General features: G+C 37.2%; 1 protein-coding gene across 7 annotated transcripts in view; it reads left to right on the top strand.

Annotated features, from left to right (window-relative positions):
- Positions 1 to 21156, top strand: part of CTNND2 (catenin delta 2) — a 985037-nt gene that overhangs the window by 317646 nt on the left and 646235 nt on the right. The gene's annotated exons all lie outside the window — the stretch shown is intronic.

Below are 21156 nucleotides of genomic sequence, written 5' to 3'. Positions count from 1 at the left end.
TATTCCATAATGTGTAAACTCTATTCCATTATTCCCTTTCCTATTGTCTCGACCCATCACTAAATTGTACTGTCAGACATAAATGTCACTTTTGATCCACATTGACCTCATAGATAAGCAGAGTTTCCAAACCTTTTAGGTTTTAGGATATAACAAAAAATAAAACAAAAAGCAGAAACAAAAACAACAAAAACCTGGACGTTTTTTGCTATCAATGGAGATCACATTTGGGAGAAAATACTATAGTTGGTAAAAAAAAAAAATGGTATCAAATTCAAGATTTCATTCAAAATGGGGTTAATGAAAATAAAACCTCCAAAAATGTCATTAAGTAAGTATAACTAAATATGTTGTTAAACTTCTACAAAACAGTTTTAGAAGACACAAACTTCCAAAAAGATGTATTAGGAATATACTACGCATTTGAGATAAAACTTGCTGTGACAGTTAACTTTTGTCCTTTAGTGCATACAGTACTTCTTTCAGTTTCCATGACATTGTTGTGGCATCCTGAGCTGTTAAAGCTGATTGGCCCATACACTTTGTTGTTATTATAGACACTGTATTTACTTTTGATGTTTATGAGCCAGTTCTTTATGGATATTAACTTTAATGAATATTAAAGTTTTACACTTGCACTTTTTGGAGAAATGTTTTACTTAAATCCTGTACTTTTTATAAATTATTATGGTGACTGATGGTAGGCGTTTTCCTTCATCTTCAATCTAAAAATTAAAAGGCTATAATAGTAATTGCCACTTCCTCTCTTTCTCTACCTTAAACCTTCCCAAGGAGGTTTAGTGTGTTTCTTTTATTTAAGATAGTGCAACTAAATCATCCAAGTGTAAGCAGATAAAAGTTTTTTAAATTTCTGTATATAGTATGTACCTTAAATGACCTTTAAAATGATAAGCAAAACCATAGTTGGTGAAGGATTACTTAGTGGGTAGATTAGATGGGCGACAGCTTTGGGGTACTGATTCCCCTGGGAACCTGGTTTGTGCTCAGAGCTGGGATTACTCTTCATTAGAACTTTTTTCTTTGTTGGGGGCTCAAGGGTGGAGAGTCTGATGTTTCATCGTTGTGCAAACCCCAGTAGAACATGATGTTGTGGTCTTTAAGCACAACTTCTGGAAGACAAACCCTTATAAATGATTATAGGAATCTCTAGTGGTTCAGAACATTACTTCTAGAGTCAAACTGCTGAAGTTCAAATACAGGTTTCAGTACTTACAAACTGTTATCTGGGACACATTATTTAATTATTTTTCTGAATCTCTTTTCTCATCTGTGCGTGAGATAAAAACTTGCTCCATTTGGATATGTGCAGAAACAATGATAAAATTCCACCTTATGCTAAAGCTGCATTTTTAGTACAACAGAAGAGTACGACACCTACCTATTTTTTATCACTGAGGATGTGGACAAAGGCAATTCAGGGGTATAGCAAGCGAGCTCTTGTTATCCAACATAATGCCAGCTCTTCTTATCGTCATTATTTCTTTAATAGTCCCCAGTCCAGAGTGCTTGACTGTGAATTGAAGAAAATCACATCACTGGCAGATGCCAACTTGTGAATTTAGAACAAGAAATAGGAAACACAGCATAAACCTATAGAACTGAGTGTTAAATTTTCATGCAGTCCTTCAGATGACATGAGAAGTTATAAAAATGCCAAGGAAACATTTCAGGTTGCAGTTAGGAAGAGAGCCACCTTCTTACTTAGGAGATTTAAAGAGATGTAAACACAGCCTATAGGTATTCAAACAAGCACTAGTTTCAAATATGCAATATTGATTCTAGAACCAGCCTAAGTTGTGTCATAGAGACAAGGCCTCCATCTTCTGGAGACCATAGTTGGGAAATGTCCAAATAGAGGTGTATTCCAAACATCTTATAGAAAAGTCTTCAAAATTCTCAAAAGAGGACCTGGCCGGTTGGCTCACTGGTAGAGCGTCGGCCTGACGTGCAGAGGTCCCAGGTTCGATTCCGGCCAGGGCACACAGGAGAAGCGCCCATCTGCTTCTCCACCCCTCCCCCTCTCCTTCCTCTCTCTCTCTCTCTTCCCCTCCCACAGCGAGGCTCCATTGGAGCAAGGATGGCGCAGGCACTGGGGATGGCTCCTTGGCCTCTGCCCCAGGTGCTAGAGTGGCTCTGGTCGCAACAGAGCGATGCCCCGGATGGGCAGAGCATCGCCCCCTGGTGGGCAGAGCGTCACCCCCTGGTGGGCGTGCCGGGTGGATCCCGGTCGGGCGCATGCGGGAGTCTGACTGTCTCTCCCCGTTTCCAGCTTCAGAAAAATACAAAAAAAAAAAAAAAAAAAACTCAAAAGAGGAAAGAGTATTTTGACAAATGATAAGGCATTGAGTCCATTATGATTCATATCTGCTTACTATGCAATGTTACAAAATCTGCAAGCAGAGTTCTTTTATTAAAGATCCATTTGAACTCGTGTAAACCAGCTTCGTACCCTGCTGCACACACATCTTACCCCAGCATAGGACAAAGAAGAAATTTAGAGATTGTCCTCAGGCATTCAACAAGAAATGAAATAAATCTACTATGATTTGTGATTCACGAAAGATTGCTGATCAAATATTTAAATATTGCTATCAGTTTGAAAAAAAAATGTTGACAAACAAAACAGTGTAAAGACAGTAGTAGAGTCAGGAGTTATAGGAATGCCAGCCATATGAAGCCAGTCTGTCTAGACAGGCTCCCCTGAAACTCCCCTTTTCCATGACAGAGTGCCAGGAGCCACTATTTTTTATTGCTTTCTAAGACACAAGTCAAATCTTGAGAGTGAGAGGACAGAATGTTCCAAACTAGATGTAAGAAACTGTGATATTCTACAGGGAATTGTTACACCAAAATATTTGTGTAGTTATAACTGGACATACTGAAATGTATCATGTTTTCAAGAATTTACTCACATTTGTTTTAAATGCACCCCTGTGATTTCTTTGAACCTTAGTTTTATTTTGTTTTTTTCAAGGAAATATTTTTAAAGTATTTTTTTTTTTGGCTAGTGATTTAACCAAACACATTGTGGGGAGAACTTAAAATGCTTAGTCATGTGCGTTTCTTATTGGTATTCCATGGGTGTCTCAGCCTAGGGCAATGACATAATACCTAAGTCCGGCCAAAGAAACAGGGCCCACTCTGTTTTGACAGAGTATTATTCATGATCACCACTTTACATAAATGTTAAAGAATATCAAGTAAAGACATGAGCTAATTATGCAAAAAATTGAAACAAATGCTCCCATTAACACTGTAAGAGTAAGACTCACTATTCAGAAGTAGTCAAATAAAATTACATTTCTTAGAAGACAGTATATTCGGTATGGGCTTGAGATATGGAAAAGGGTAAGATATGATAGCCACTTTCCATCATATGGAAAAGTGAGTTCTGCCATTAGGAAAATCTCCTTTGTACCTTTAAAAGTTTGCATTCTCTCAAGGTATGTGAGTGTGAGTGTGTGTGTATATGTGAGAGAGAGAGACAGAGACAGAGACAGACAGTGAGAGAACACACTTTAAACATGTGTATCTGCATTTGTTATTGTTAATATTATTTGGAAAGTGCACATATTCATAGTAAAATGGGTGAATTGTGTCATTTTAGGAGTGTTCTATAGAGCATTGTTTCACTCTCTGATTCATAAATGAATTTTATGAATCGTGTCCTAAATCCATTTTCTTGCAGTCATTGAAATCACAGATTCTGTAATTGAGGATTTCTGTTTCAAACTTTTTGTTTATGCCAAAAATACAAATTCATAGAAGTTTCACAGGATAACTTACAACAGCAGGAAAGCCAAGGTGTTACCACACGGTCAACTGTACATCCTGTTTGAGAAACCAAGAATGCCTTGAATACAGTGAAATACAGTAGAACCTGGCATGAAATCCTTTGGTCCTCTTAATCTGTCATTGCATGAGCTTTAAGGCATAGAGTGAATGAAAGCATGTGATTTTCCAGTGTAAAAAGTCCCAAAAGAAAAGTTTATACCCTGATAGGGCAAATGGACCGAAGTGTATTTTATTAATAGAATTTAGTATAGCCCACACTCCTAGTTATGGGGTTCAAATTTACCGTGATTCAGGAACAAGTGCTAATGTCTGATGTCATGTATTTTCAGCCCCTAAGTACTAAGTGTCCTTATTCTGAGTAGATGCAACACTAGGTCATGTTTAGCAGCAGCAGCAGCAGCAGGCAGCACAGAGGTTTCAGTTTTATCTGAGTAGCTGTCACTACCAGGGCCCGAGGCACAAGTCCAGCATTGTTTGCTTGACTTCCTTCCTCTTGCTTTTCTCCTTTCCTTTCCTCTCCCTTGTCCCACAATCTATTCTCACACAGACAGCAGAGATAACTGTGGACTACAAATGGAAAGCTGCACTGGCCCTAAAATAATACTCCTTGCAGCTATTTAATAGCAAAAGAATCTTTGTGCTGGAGCTTCAACTGTGTCTCTTAGAAGGCAGACTGTTATTTGGCTGTCAATCATTTGTAATTTTAATTTTTTTTTTATTTATTCATTTTTAGAGAGGAGAGAGAGAGACCGAAAGAGAGGAAAGACAGAGAGAGAGAAGGGGGGGAGGAGCCGGAAGCATCAACTCCCATATGTGCCTTGACCAGGCAAGCCCAGGGTTTTGAACCAGCGACCTCAGCATTTCCAGGTCGATGCTTTATCCACTGCGCCACCACAGGTCAGGCTCATTTGTAATTTTATACCTTAGAGTCTGGAGGGCTAATAAATAGAATTACAGAGTTTTATCCTGGAATGCTGGATTCTTAGAAAATGAAAAGTCAAAATTTTAAGAGTCAACTGTTTAAAAAATAGCTTCTAAAGTTCAAGTTTTATTGTAATAACAAAGTTAACTCATAACATTAAACCTTTTTGAAAATCATTCCAAAGTTAGCCACTTATTTTTAATGGTAAACTTTTCGTATATGAATGGCCCTTATTCTTCTACCTGCTGTCACTGTCAGTAGATAAAAATGGACACAACACAACATTAACATGCATTTTTTTCTTCCTTTTAAAAAAATTTTCCCCTGAACAATAGGATTATTTGTCCATAGTGAATTACTTTATTTTTTTTATTTAATTAATTGTGTTTACATAGATTCTAGGGTCACCCCGAATGCATCCCCTGTCCCCCATATTCCCCTCAACATCTCCTTTGCCCCCCTCCCTACAGCGCCCTCCTCCCTTCCCTTCAGGTTTATCCCATCCTATCATCCCCTTTCCCTCTGTCCTCTTTTCCTCTGGTCCCTTTGATCCCTCCTCTGTCTCAATTTTGTTCCTCAGTTCTCATTGTTCCTTGGATTCCTCAAATGAGTGAGGTCATATGATATTTTTCTTTCTCTGCCTGGCTTATTTCACTCAACATAATAGTTTCCAGGTCCATCCATGTTGTTGCAAAAGGTAATATTTCCTTCTTCTTCATGGCCCCATAGTACTGATGATGCCACAACAAATAATGATTTTTTACCATTTAGTTCTACATTTATTTTTAAGACTTTTAAAATTCTTTATTTTTTTAAAACAAAATTGGTAAGGACATTGCTGAAAACCTCTGGAGTTAAAATGATATATATTTATATTTAAATCAAGAATATTAAGAAGTAGGTAATATTCATGTTTCATGCATGTCTGTTAAAACTTCCAAAAAATCTAGGATTGCAAATAATTTAGGAGTTATTTTTTAAGTATAACATACACACAGAAAAGTGCATACATTATCAAATATATATTATAAAGACTAGCCATAATACTGCACTTGGTTATTGGTTTATTTTCTTTGCTTAACAGAATTTCATTTTGCACATGTACCATTGTCATCACTGGGCATTTTTGTAGTATCCAGTTGGAGCTGATATGAATATTGCTGGTATGATCATCACAGTAGATGTCTTCTGGTGTACTTATGTGCAAATTTCTGTTGGTTGTATGTCTAGAAGCAGAATTGCTGAAACAGAGTATGCATATAAATAAAGAGCTTTTGGAGATTGACAAAGATCAATTTTTTTTTTACCATTGTGCAGTCCCACTCACAGTTTATAAAAATTCTGATAATACCCAATGCTTGACAATATTTGACATTTTTTCTCTCTTTTTTATTTTAACCATTCTGATGGGTATATATTGGCATCCCATGGGGGTTTAAATTTGCATATCTCTTATGAGTAAGGAAGCTTATCATCTTCACATTTGTTTATTGGCTGAATGAATATCCTGTTTTGTGAAGTGCTTGTTTAAATATTTAGCTTTTTCCATTGGTTTTTTATACATACACAGCATCCCAAATTTTACTGGTATAGATATAAAGATAAGAGTGGATATGATGATATACACATACCAGGACACATGCGTGCACACACCCACAGAATGAGAATGTTTTCTTCCACTAATGCCCTTCACTTTCTCAATTGTGTCTTGATAAACAGCGTTTCCCATTTTTAATATGGTCCAATGTAAACTTTTAAAATTCTTTTTATGGTTAGCATTTTTTGTGTCTTCTTAAAGAAAGCCTTTGCTACTCTAAGGTTGTGCACGGGTTCTAAATTTTTCTTCAGTGTCAATTGTTTAACCTTTCATATATCTAGACTGGCACTCCATATGGAATTGATTTTTGTGTTTTTTGAGGTGGATGTCAAGGTGCATTTTTTTCCTGCCATAATCCATGTGAAAGGAGCACCTTTCCTACTGAGGCAGTGATGTGGTTCGCATGAATTAGGCAGATGTGTGGCTTGGTGTCTGCATTCTCTTCTGTGCCCCTGTCTCTCCTTACAAGGACACCACAGGGTCTTCCTTATGCCTTCCTGTGGCTCTGTAATATGCTTTCTTATCTGGTCAGTTCAGTCTTCCAGATGTGTTCCTTCCATTCAAGTCCACTTACTCTTCCTGATCCTTCATTTTTTTCACATAATTTATTAAATAAGAATTGTGTTAAATCCATCAATTAATCCAAGGAGATCAAAATCTTCACAATATGAAATCTTCCAATCAATAAGCCTGGTATTTCTCTTGACTAATTTAGGTTTGCTTTATTTTTAAGCATCTTATGTAGTTTTTCTGAGGCGGTCTCACACTACCTTCACAGATTTACTCCTAGGTATTGGATGTTTTTCTATATTTATAAATATTATTGTTTAATTTTTTAAATTTCTAATAAATGAAAGAAAATTGATTTTTTACATTTTTTTTTGTTTTTACTTTATCAGTACTTGTTAAATAGAAGTGATAATAGTAGTGGATGACATCTCATTCATATCTATGGAGAAGTTTTCAATATTTAACTCTGTAATTTTAGGTAGTTATTTTTTTTTCATTATCAAATTAAACAGATTTTTCTCTATGCATTGTTTGGAGAGATTGTTTTTTAAATGACTAATGACTCTTGAATTTTGTGAAAACAAGTATTTATGCCTCTTTCAAATTTAATATCAACTATTATTATGGGCGTCACACAATGTTCAGTTTATTATGACTTTTTGCTTGAGACACTAAAATGAACCAAAAATAAAATAAATTAAAAATACAATTTTATTTTCAATAATACTAGAAACAGAATCAGCCACAAACTCATAAAAAAAGAGGTATACAGAGTTTAAACATAAGTTTTCAGATACCTTACAGTGTATAAATTTTATCAAAACAAAAAAAAAAGAAAGTAGGAAAAATGGGAGGGAGGGAAGGAAAGGAGTAGGGAGGAAGAGAGGCAGGGAGGAAGGGCCACGATTTCCGGTGCTTCACTGGAACACTGACCTCTGAAGACATGAGGGAATTCAGGGGAGACAAGCTCCAATAAGAAGGAATAACGTGGAGGGAGGTGTTACAAGAACTGCATTTTTTTTTTTTCACTTCTTTTTCATTCATGAATGTTTATTAAAGCAAGAATTTTATAACCCAAATTACGTTTCTTTGCTTAGTTATCAATTCTGTTATTTGAAACAGAAGTGACATTCTAAGCTATTCCACAGTAAAGAATTACAAAATAAAAGAATGCTTTAAATGTTTGTATTTTGCTGAAAATTATTTTCCCCAGGGTCTCTAAAACATTAATTTGTTTTTATATTTTGCTATTTTTTATAATTTTAATTGGTTTTTAAATCAATAAGTAATCTGACACTATGTTTGCTAGAGCTGGCATTTGTTTGGTAATAAAAGTCCAAAGTTTCCTTTTCTTATTTAATTTATTTTATATTTTGCAAATTTTTTTCATAATACTTAAGTTTTTCAATGTTTAGATATTTTTCTTTGATGAATTATAAGTTTCCTTTTGTTTAGTTTCTTCCTTCATACTCAGAACCCCTCTTCTCCTCAATCTATTATAAAGCCAAAGTCAGGCCAAGAGAAAATTGTCATAATTCAAAAATAAGTAGTTAACTGACAGGTTTATATATAAGACTTGAGTTGACATATCAAAAAAAAAAAAAAAAAAGGAAGACAGTAATACAACAATAATATACAAAAGCTAGAGAACTATAACTCTAGGACATAAAGTTACCCCCTGGTAACATAAGAGGAAGTGAGCCATATACTTTTTTATAGCCTAAAGACATTTAAAATAATGAAAAAAATTGAATCAAAGAGATGAAAAGACAACGGAGGCATCACAGGAATAATAATGAGCTGGCAATGCTCATGGGAAGCAGGCACAGATAAAGCCTTTGCTGAAATAAAATCATGTTAGCAGCGTCAAGGAGAATAGATCATGCAGAAATAAAGAGGACTACTAGGAGGAAATACAACAGAAGAGGGGGAAGAAAGGCATAAAAACAACTAAAAAGAAGGCAGTAGATATAGAAGAGAGAGAATGGATCTAATGTATGTTTTGTTCTTGCTGGAAAAGTAATTTTCCTAAAAGGGTACTTATCAGCTTTGCTTTTTAAGTCTCTTCTTCAGTTTTCAGTGTCAGTGGTATATGAATGACTTACTCGCAAATACTGTGTAATCATCTAACTAGGGCCACAAGTTGTCCGACCTCAGGGTTGTTCTCACAGAAAATGATGGTGGACTGTGTTTCTCAAGGCACCAGGAAGACCCCATTCTAGGTGAATAAAGTGTCCTAGGATATGGAACAAGGACATTTGCTATCTTGCAGGCAACAGAAAATGTTATCAAATATGCATTGACAGGAAATACAGACACCCATGAGCCTTTCTTGCATAATTGTCTCAAAAATTACATAGACTCAATTAGTACTTAGATCAAGATGCATGATTTAAATCTAGACATGCAACTATCTTAAAGAAGAATAGGACTGGTGTTGGGAGCTTGTGAAATAAGAACTACCCTTTACTTTTTAAAGGTATGTACTGTTTGGATTTTTAATAAAAGCTTGTATTGTTTTAAACATAATCAAAACCTAATTTTAAAAGTCCCTTTGTTCTTATTTGAGCTAATACTAAATGAGACTCTTTTCAAATGAGAACTAGTAATCTTTTTTATGACATCATCAAGTATTATAAAGAAAAAATTTCTTCAGTAAGATATATTATTAATACTTAAAATAACCTAATTACATTGGGGGAGGGGAAGTTATCTTTATTTTAAATAACTTGCCCCAGGTTGTTTAATTATAAAATGTGGGTCTGCAGAGCATTTGGTACACCGTTCAATAAGAAGTGTCTAAATTAATTTGCTGAATTTATGTTTTTAGAAGTCGTGATTAAAAGAAAGAGGTAAAAGACTCAGAGAAGTATACTGCTCACAAAAATTAGGGGATATGTTATAGCTTTATATTCATTTTGAACTGTCCCTTGATTTTTGTGAGCAGTATAGTTGGAGGTACTGTAGTAGCTGGGTAAGTGGGGTGGATATCAGTTTTTTAAATTTAACTTTAAAGTCAGCATCTAGATAATTACTCTTTTCTGTGAGCCTTTTGGGTTGGTTAGCTTTTGCCATGTTTTATACCTTTTTTAAATTACAATGTCTCTTCAAAAAATTGAAAAAATTTCAATAAACTGCTGTTTGTCACCCTGTTCATCTTGGAGATAAAAACTAGACTGGCTTTGAATATGAGCTCCAATCAATTTGGAATTTATCCCTTGCCTTTGAGTTCACCAAAGGAACAGAGTCTAGATTCGGTTTAAGAAAAATTTTATAAATCTGGGGGATTTTTCTTTTTAATATTGAGATACAGGAAGCTAAGGATCCAGATCCAAATTCAAGGCAAAGGAATGGAAGATTAGAAAACTAGAATTTGCTAGGCAGGCTAGTGGGAGGGTCCTTTTGTGATGAAATGTTGCATAAATAATGCCAATGGGGGTCTAAATTCACTGTTGCCATGGAGACCTTTGTGCCTGGCTGAACTCAATTCTTTTCTCTTTTAAGAAGGCAACCAACCACTAGGCTTGTGGTATCTCTGATGTGTCTTGCTTTGCTTCCTCTGGAACTGTTTAGAAGAGAAAGCAGAAATTAAACTATGATAATTTGGCATCCTGACTTTTTCAAGGCTGTTCTTCCAGTCCCTTCGTGATTTTTGAGCCCTTCTGGGGTCCTTGGAGCCCTGGTGTGGGGAGGGAGAAGCAGGTGGGAGAAGCCTGGAACAGCCCGCAAACTGCCTGGGCTGGAGGGAACAAGTCACCCCTCATCCTTGTGACTAGTCTACTTGTTTGCCTAAACTACAGTTTTGAAGTGTTTAAGGACCGTTTGTTTCCAAAGGTAAAAGAAAAAAAGTGAAAACTAAACGTATCGGGTTTATTTTTCAATTCTTTCATTATTAATGTTGTTTTTGTGATGTTTCTAGCTAAAGTTTTAAAACTGGGAGTTGAGCGTTATGTGTAGAAAATATGAACAGGGTTTATTTCTGGCCTCATGGTTGTCAGTTTATTCAGTGCATTAAAATTGTTGAAATTGTAAATGTGAAATAACAGAATGAAACAGAAAGCAATTGTAAGGATCGATGTGCCATATCCTGTCAACTAACTATTATAACTGCTTAATAATTGTTCTTAGAAAAAGTGTGCTATAGATATATTCTTTACAATTTATGAAAGTTATGATTATCCATGTAAATAGCCATTTATAATTAAGTAAGAATTAAGTAATTAAAAGTTGATTTGGAAATGGTGGGCCTTTTTTCTCATTCAGTACTAAATTAAATGAATGAGCTTATCTAGAAAGAAATAATTCATTGAGAGTAAAGGCATAAAAATTCCCTGACCAGTGTCACTATGTACAATCACTTCAAAAATTCAATATTGAACAGCTAACATGTTGCGTCGACTTCCCTTTCTTACAGAGATTAGTTGGTTCTCAATAATAAGCTTTATATTGGAAATTGAATACAATAATTACATGTTTTGATCAATTAAGTGGTGCAGGTGTAAATACGGTGAACATGGTCCATTATTATAGGAAACCTTTACTATACAAGTTTTCTAGATTGCTTTTATTTAGATAACTCATTGAGAGAATCATTGACCAAAATTTATGACTTAATAGATAGCAACCATGTTGCCACTAGAATTAATAATGTTTGTGGTGTTCAACAGGAGAAAAAAACAAATTGATTTTAGAAAGATGATGATTTAAAGATAATAATCTATGGGAATTATATATTTGATTGTAAGATATATATACATTGGAGAATTAATTGTAGGTAATATAGAATGCCTGGAAAAATCTTTAGGCTTTTATCTTTTCAGTGTTTCCAAATGGATGATAAAATGACAAATCATAATTTTTAACTTAATTATGATAATCACACAATAAGTTTTCTACTTGATTAATATTATTTGAAATTTAAATGACTTTGTAACTCATACACCAAGTACAAATCATGACCATGTTGACATAAAGAAACTATTTATTTTTATCAGAAACATGCTCTGTCACATGTTTTAGTAGTTTAATTGCCTAGTGTTGATATGATTTATTTTAATGATACTGCCAAAGGATCATTCACTTATTTTCTGAGGATTCTTCTTAGTAAATATTTCATTTCTACTAATTTGAAGTTACAAGTTTATGTTAATTCAATTAAGGCACAGAGACCTTTTCTTTTTTATAAATGAAAGTAAACCTCAATAGTATAGATTAAAAATAGTGTTTTAAGAAAACTTTGACCTTTGAAAGTGTTTTTCATGCATTGACTGTTACTTAATAATACTGTCTAAGTATAAAAGTAAAGGACTGTGGAGCTTCACTTCAGGAATATAATGTTCAGGCACTCATGGTTTGTGTAACATCATGTAATGGGTTAGAGACATTAAATCTTCAAATTGTAGGGTACATTATAATGCATGTGGTCCAAATAGTTTAATTTTAAAATTAAAGGTTAACAAACTAGATGGCCCCTAATCCCCACATTGCCAGAAAAAAAAATTTTATATGGGAAGAAAATTTTGATTTGATTTGATTTTTTTTTAAATGAGAGGAGGGGAGATTGAAAAACAGACTCTAACATGTGCCCCAGAGGAATCTATTTGGCAACCACTGTCTGGGGCCAATGCTCTACCAAGCTATCCTCAGTGCCCAGGGCCATGCTTAAACCTATCAAGCCACTGGCTGTGGGAGGGGAAGAGGGAGGGAAGCGGGAGAGGGAGGGGGAGAGAAGCAAAGAGGGGTCATTTCTCATGTGTGTCCTGACCTGGAATAGAACCTGGAATGTCCATATACAGGGCCAATGCTCTATCCACTTAGCAAGCCAGCCAAGGCCAGAAAAGAAATTAAAAATATGTTTAAATTTTTGTTTTTTTTTTAATCCACATATGTATGATATGTGGATATATCCAAAGGTTCTTCATATTTTGTATTCTAAAATATAAGCAGAGTCAAACAAAATTTGACTTAAAAGAAGTATGCATACTATGGATTTTTAAATGCCTCGTTTAAATTTCTTTCTGGATTATTTTAAGTTTTATGTACACAATTAAGAAAAATAATTTCAATTGTTTAAAAATATATATTTACTCTGACAATATCAGATTGTGTCTAACTTAGCTGATTATATTGACAACTTGCAGAATTACAGCTAAAAAGTATAACCAAAAGTTCTAGTTGGCAGGGTTTAGGTACAAAGTTTTATGGGTTTTTTTTTTTTTTAGAAATAGCTTACTAACTTGGAAATTCTGATTTAGAGTTCTGTGTTATAGTTTTATATAGTTATATATGTGCTAAATGCTGTATGAGGTGCTGCTTACAAACCTGGAAAGAGGTATTCTCTAGTGTCCAGGAACTGAAAAGTCTATTGAGGGTGCCCATGTGAGAACTAGTAACTAATGTAGTAAAAGAATTGCTGTAACAGAGGCGTGGCCAAGGAGATGGTGAAACAATGCCATCGTTTATCCAGTGCATTGAAATATGCTTATAGGCTCCTCGCAACCTAACCAAGATGAAGAAATGTTAAGTGACTTGCAGGAAATAACTGTTAATGAATGACTAAAAAGATTATTTCCTGGTGGTAGCCATAGAAAGCCTCTGAAAATGTAAATCTTATGATGTTACTAACTTTATGCAAAGTAAAAGTTAAAGGACATACAAACATATAACCTCCTTTGTGATCTGCAGCCCCCCCTAGCCCACATCTCCTGAGTCTTCCTTTGCTCTGTCATACAAATCCTTGCTTCTAGGATCCCAGCACACAGCCTTTGCATTTGCCATTTACTTAAGCTTAAAACACTACTTCACCTCCCCAATCCCGTCTATTGTAGATACACACATGGCTCCCTCTCCCATTTCTCTCTGATTATGGCTCACATGTCACCTTGTGAGTTCAGTCTTGGTAATCCTACTGAAATTGCCTTTTCCTTCTTTTCCTGTATTACATTCCTCCATTTACCTTGGATGCCTTTACCTTAGATGGTGCTCTCTCTAATCATTGGTCTACTTTGTTTAACATCTGTTCCCACCAATAAGATGTCAACTCCATGAGGGCTGAGATTTTTGCCTGAGTTTTTTATTTTTATTTTTTTTTATTTATTCGTTTTACAGAGGAGAGGGAGAGACAGAGAAAGAGAGAGAGAGAGAGAGAGGAGAGACAGAGAGAGAGAAGGGGGGAGGAGCTGGAAGCATCAATTCCCATATGTGCCTTGACCGAGCAAGCCCAGGGTTTCGAACCGGCGACCTCAGTGTTTCCAGGTCGACACTTTATCCACTACACCACCACAGGTCAGGCCTGCCTGAGTTTTTGATCAAATAATAGTAGCAAATTTATACTTGCTTATCTACCAACACTCTTAGCCCAGTCACCTATCATCACAGAAAGGAGTAGAGCATTTCCTTTCTGTGGCACAGTCTATGACAACAGATGGACACTTAGAGAGAAGACCCAGCATTTTCTCCCCTCTTATCCCTTTCTAACTATAGAAATCTGACCAATGATTTCAGCTTCTGTAAGTTGTTTGTTGCCTCCATGACAAAAGATTTGCCTATTACTGTAATACCATAGCTCTCCCTAAAGCTCTGTGATTTATCTCATATTCTTTATAGTATTTTTATGAAAAATGTACAAAGAAAGACATCCAATCACTAAAATCTTAAATTATGTATTTCTGTAAATTTTTAAATGTCAGTTCATGTGAAAAAAATGATTCGGTGGCCAGTATTATTTATGTGATTATATTCAGTGAGCAGATCTGTTAAATTTCTACTAAAAAAACAACAACAAAACATAGCCTTAGGGAATTGAGAATTACTAATAAATATTAATCATGTCCATAGTAGTATCTCAGAGACTTCAGCCATATCTAATGCCAGCTTACTTGGAAATTTGATCACTGGCCTCTCTATCCCATTAAATTAATCCTACATTGACAAGTCTTAATTAAACTGAACACGTGTAGTTTTAAAAATAAACTCTGCCAGCTCTAGGAATTTAATAAACACTATAATGTAGTTAATTGTATAGTGACCTCTAGTGTGTAAATATTTTTCAGAGCTGTAAGGGTCACTTCTAGGGACAAAAGTATGGAGTTAGTCTGCAGAATAGCCCATTTTGGTATAAAGCAAAGAAATTATTAGAGCTTTTCTGCATCCTGTTGCCCCAATCACCATTTTACTTATAGTGTAACAGTTGAGTACATACACGCTCCTCCAGGGAGAGGAACTGTGAATACAATCACTTACTGTGTAGCCTCCACACTGTCTACATGCTCCTTCTTCTTGACTTCCAGCTGTTTCCGTTTATTTCAAGCTCTCATGCCCTTCTGAACCAATGTCTGGTCATTTGCATCAATATTAATAGAATTTATGCAAGAGATACTATATTCAGCATTGAAATATTAAAGGTAATTAAATTTAGGTGTCCAGGTTGGGGATTAACTGCACCCACATTATCATGGAGCATTTCTACCAAACATTAGAAACCATAAATACAGAGGCGAAGATGAGAAAGCCTTGTGGAGGGAGACTTTGACTCAGCTGTGGGGCTGTGTCTGCTCCATCCCGGGCCCAGGAATCGCTGGGCCTTTCTGCCAGCTGCTTGCCTGCTCATTTTCAGCACAGGGAGCTGACCTGACTTTAGGTTGCAGACCCAGGCCCATTCCAGCATATATTTGGCAAATTTAGTGCACACACATTAGCTAAACATCTTACATTTTCTGTGTAAAGTATATGGATTTAAATAAAAACTTTGTACTTTTGCCCTGGCCGGTTGGCTCAGGGGTAGAGCGTCGGCCTGGCGTGCAGGGATCCCGGGTTCGATTCCCGGCCAGGGCACACAGGAGAAGCGCCCATCTGCTTCTCCATCCCTCCCCCTCTCCTTCCTCTCTGTCTCTCTCTTCCCCTCCCACAGCCGAGGCTCCATTTGGAGCAAAGATGGCCCGGGCGCTGGGGATGGCTCCTTGGCCTCTGCCCCAGGCGCTAGAGTGTCTCTGGTCGCAACAGAGCGACACCCAAGAGGGGCAGAGCATCGCCCCCTGGTGGGCGTGCCAAGTGGATCCCGGTCGGGCGCATGTGGGAGTCTGTCTGACTGTCTCTCCCCGTTTCCAGCTTCAGAAAAATACAAAACAAAAACAAACAAACAAAAAAAAATTTGTACTTTTCATTTAAAAAACATATATCTGAACCCCCTTTTTTTTGTTTTGTTACTGCTCTTAAACAATAATTGCTACACTTACTGGGCAGATCCAGTATAATCCTGATTATTTACTTACAACATCTGGTTCAGTCCTCACAAAACTCATATGTGCTAGATATTATCTCTGTACAATAGATGAGAAATATTAAGCTGAGTAATTACTTTGTTGAGTGGTATGTCTAAGGTTACAGAAATAAATTAGTGCAAAATTTAAAGCCCATGTATGCTTAACTCTGTGGTTCACTCACCTTCAACTTCTAACCATAAGCACTGCCCAATTTAACCATCTCATTTAGCTTTTGGAAGATGTACGTAGATTTTTGCCTGTTCATGGATATCCCTCTTTCCCACCCCCCAAAAAAATGTCTCCTTGTTTGTTTGTTTTGTTTTTGTTTTGAGAGAGGGAAGAAGAGAGAGTGAGAAGCATCAACTTGTAGTTGCTTCTACTTTAGTTGTGCGTTAATTGCTTCTCATACATGCCTTGACCAGGGATTGTACCTTCGGCTTAAACCTAGCCAGCATCCCAGCAACCTTTGGGCTCAAGCCAATGCCCTTGGGTTTCTGTGCCAGCAATCTTTGGACTAAAGCTGGAGACCTTTGGGATGATGTGGCTGATCCCCTGCTCAAGCCAGTGACCCTGAGCTCAAGCCTGTAACCTCGGGGTTTCGAACTGGCCACCTCAGCACTCTAGGTTGGCACTTTATCCACTGCACCACTACTGGTGAGGCTCTCCCTGTTTTCCTTTACTTTTCACCTCCAGCCACATGCTCCAGGCTGTTCTCCCTTTTACTATAAATTGTTTGACCCACTGATCAGTGTGCTCCTGTTTGGAATTCTGCAGGGCATGGAGCTCAGGAATTGGTAATAGGGAGCAAGGGAATGTCAGTAGCAGACTTAGCTTGAGCAACCGTTAGAGATGCAGCTTCCTTCTCAGTGTCTCAAAGGCTGGAGGAGTTGGACATCCACATTTTGAATGGGTTCCCTAGAGGATTGCTAGATCCATGCGCATTTGAAAACCAACTATCTAATTTTACAGGTGCAGAAACTGGCTGTGAGAAAGGAGGAGTGACAGGTACAAGGCTGTTCTGAGAGTTCTCTGCAGAGAATTGGTGGCTAGATAGAGATTGGCGGCAGTCCTGTTGGCCACATTGGAGATGCATGCAATGTGTCAGGTTTAAGGTGATAAGAGATTAAAGGGATCAAAGGCATGCAGTCCATCTCAATCTTGTATTACCCCAGGTCTACTTTCTGCCATGCTATATTTGTGAGTGCACTCATAAGATAAAGAGAGAGGAAATAGAGGAAAAGTATATTAGCCTGGATACAAGGATAGGCCGTTTAGTGTTAAGATGGTGAATGCTAGCCTGACCAGGCAGTGGCACAGTGGATAGAACGTCGGACTGGGATGCTGAGGACCCAGGTTCGAGACCCCAAGGTCGCCAGCTTGAGCGCAGGCTCATCTAGTTTGAGCAAAAGCTCACCAGCTTGGATCCAAGGTCGCTGGTTCCAGCAAGGGGTTACTCAGTCTGCTAAAGGTGCACGGTCAAGGCACATATGAGAAAGCAATCAATGAACAATTAAAGTGTCGCAATGTGCAATGAAAAACTAATGATTGATGCTTCTCATCTCTTCGTTCCTGTCTGTCTGTCCCTATCTATCCCTCTCTCTGACTCTCTCTGTCTCTGTAAAAAACAAAAGTGAATGCTAGACATGATGGTCAAGGCCTGACCTTATGACATCCTCCCTGCTCCTCAGTCCACTTCTTCATTCTCTTCTCACTGTTTTCATTTGCAGCATTTGTGTTGTCTGTTTTATTACACAGCCTTGTGTATTATTTTCATCCTATTCAATAAGTCTGTGGATGCTAATATTTCCAAAACATCTCACAAGGCTGCTTTTAAATTAATGGCATAACATAGTTAACATAGTTATTACTGAGCTTCTGAATTTCCTGAGCTTCTACCCAGTCCCTGTTCTAAAAGCCAGGAATAAAGAGATGTAAAGTCACTGCCTCCACAAAGCTGTCATTGCAGAAAGGACCAGAAGATAAAGCAGTGACTATTATTACTATCATTCCTCCCCCAAAACAACAGTCTAGGAGTAGAGTGTGTTATAGTGACATAGAGGCTACATGCATCCTAATGACACTCATCAAATTTATCACTATCAATGTTTTGTAAGCTAGACAACTTTCTTATCACCGTTGTTTGCAGATAACTTTGAGGTTTTGGGGAAGCTTTGTGACTATGTGAGTTTTTATTGGAGACAAAATTCTTAGTGCATTTAAGCAGGCATGGAATTACCTGTGGTGTAGCGGGAAAAAAATAGGAGCCTTCAGGTCAGAGGCTAAGTTTTATATGTTCCCAGTACAGTCGAATTGTAAAACTTAAAGAAAATGTGGACATGCTTTGTGCATAACTTTCTCTCTATTGGAACAGTGACATTCTTCTTAACGTTGTGGTTCAGGTGCAATGTGATAGCATTTATAAAGTGTTTGGTAACTTCCCCTCTTGTATAGAGAGCTACGTTTTACAGGAACGAGATTGTGAGTGGATGTTCCTGTATTGCAGACCTTTTGTTTTTGGTAATGTGTGACCCATCTTGGAACAATATGAATGTTCACTACTTTTAAGGCAGACCAGTGGAGGGGCACGAAGTTAGAAGACGACTGTGCCGCAGTGAGGAATGCAGCTGCTGTTCCGCCAGCTCACTGTGGGTACTGCTGCCCTGTTCCTAATGCTGTCACCAGAAATTTGGTCAATGTAAGGGCAATTCCAAAGGATGTAGTTAAGCGGCTCTTGCCTTCTAATTCCTTCTTTTTCTTTTCTTTCCTTGTTGATTTTGGCTTTTGAGGTTGTTTGCTTGTTAGTTTGTTCATGGGAGTAATATATTTTTGAGAAAGAGCAGTGGAGTGCAGTCAGGTTCAGCTCTGGTATTAACTTCATTTCATTTTCTTCTCTCTCAGATGTCCCCAAAGTGCTTCGAAGCGGCTCAGTCTAGTCATTTAATCCCTCTGCACCTCAGTTTCCGTACCTGCAAAATTAAAGCCTTCAACTCTGTGATCCCTTCCAAATGAAATGAATAGGATTTTATTATTTCTTCTGTGGGGGCTTCCCAATGCAAGTTAGGGGTACACCACTTAACTTTAGAGCAGAGAAAGTTGGCAAAGGCGGGCTCTCACCTGGGCCCCTGACCTGGCCCGCATGAGTCTCTCATCCAGGGAGCGCCAGCCTGTGTTAATTTCACTCCTCAGTCAGTAAAAGTCTTTTGAACAAGAACATCCATTATGTGCTCATTTATTTGTACATGCTATAAATATACCACTGTACCAAAATGCATATTTTAGAAAATACAGTAAAAATCTTATTTTAAAAATAGTGAGAACAATTAATGTAGACATAAGTCACACTCCATGTCCCCCTACCCCGGCGGGTTGTCTCATGGACCCCACTGCAGAGAATCACTGCCCTGACTAAGCTGCACAGCTCAGCACAGTGCTGAGAAGTTAACACATTCAAATTCACATTTGAAACCTGAGATAGGAGAAATAGGTACATTTGTTACCTCTATCATCTGTCCTTATGAGACTCTCTATTTTTATTATAACCAGATATAGGGGCCACTGATAAAGACAATTATATAATCGTGAATGATTGTTCATCATTTGTAAAATAAATGCATAATAAGCACTAGCCATTTGGGTTTTCTTTCTTTCTTTCTTTCTTTCTTTCTTTCTTTCTTTCTTTCTTTCTTTCTTCTTTTTTAGAGAGTAAAGAGGGTGAAAAAGAGAAAGGAAGAGAGATGAGAAACATCACCTCATAGTTGTGGTACCATAGTTGTTCATTGATTGCTTTCTCATATGTGCCTTGATGAGGGAGTGGGGGGTTACTCCAGCTGAGCCAATGACCCCTTACTTAAGCCAGCAACCTTTAGACTCAAGCCAGTGACCATAGGGTCATGTCTTTGATCCCACACTCAAGCCAGTGACTCTGTGCTCAAGCTGGTGAGCCTGTGCTCAAGTCAGTGACCTCAGGGTTTTGAACCTGCTTCCTCAGAGTCCCAGGCTGATGCTCTATCCACTGCACCACCACCTAGTCAGGCAAGCGCCAGCCATTCTTATTGACCCAGAAAGGGGGCCAATAATTATGCTGATCTTTCCATGCTGATAGCATGTATTTGGCACATGCTTATAGATCTCTTTGGATCCACTGTTTATGTTAATTATTGTACAAACATGAAAAAGAGTCTGTGGTGGAAAAACATTGAGCTAGGTACATTCTATTTAAAATTGTAATCTAAGAATTGGGCTAATATCTTCAAAGCAGACTTATAGAATTTGTAAACTATCCAGAGCTTAAAAATAATTATGTTTGATAAAAATTTAGGCCCCAAGAAAAACCTAAAATGCTGAAATATTTTAAGAGTAAAAACAAAATGTTGAAAATTTGGAATCTACATACAGCCTTGTCAAAGTGTTCAAAGGTGTCAACTGTAGAGGTATATCAGTGTGGACATATGGTTTAGCAGCAGTTTAGGAAAAAAGTGCTAGAGGTTTACTTGAACTCAAGTTTCATTTATGGCAACTATTTGACAAGGTTAAGAAAGCTAATCCAATCCTGCATTACATTACTGGAAGTTCAGTTTCAATGCTACAAGTCATGCTTAAGTACTTGACACTTTTCAGACTGTGTTCAGAATAGTGTATGAAATGTTGGATATTTTTAACTAACATTTGGAGGGGGGATCAACAAATGGATAATAATGCAGAGATGGGGCCAGAATGAGCAGACCCCTAAAAAAAATGCTGAGACCTCTGAACAGCCTTTGTAGAAATCACACACAAAAAAGTGATTTCAAATATTGGGTGGTGTATCATTGAAAAACATCATTGTAAAGCTTTACTTAATCAGAAGACAACACTATAACAGAAGTCAGAGTCAGAGTCAATTATCAGATTTTTATAGGAAGGCCTATTATGGCTTTGGCAACCAGAGTGATCCTTCAGTGAAATCAGTGGCTATCCAGGTAGCTCTCTGACAGGGCTATCAGAGAGGTGGACTCTTCAGAAAGGATGGATGATGAACTAACCAACCTTCTAGATCACATCTATATATGCAG

This window comes from Saccopteryx bilineata, chromosome 1 (genome assembly GCF_036850765.1).
Source record: "Saccopteryx bilineata isolate mSacBil1 chromosome 1, mSacBil1_pri_phased_curated, whole genome shotgun sequence".
In the NCBI taxonomy this organism is placed as follows: Eukaryota; Metazoa; Chordata; class Mammalia; order Chiroptera; family Emballonuridae; genus Saccopteryx; species Saccopteryx bilineata.
This window is presented reverse-complemented; position numbering and strand designations above follow the sequence as displayed.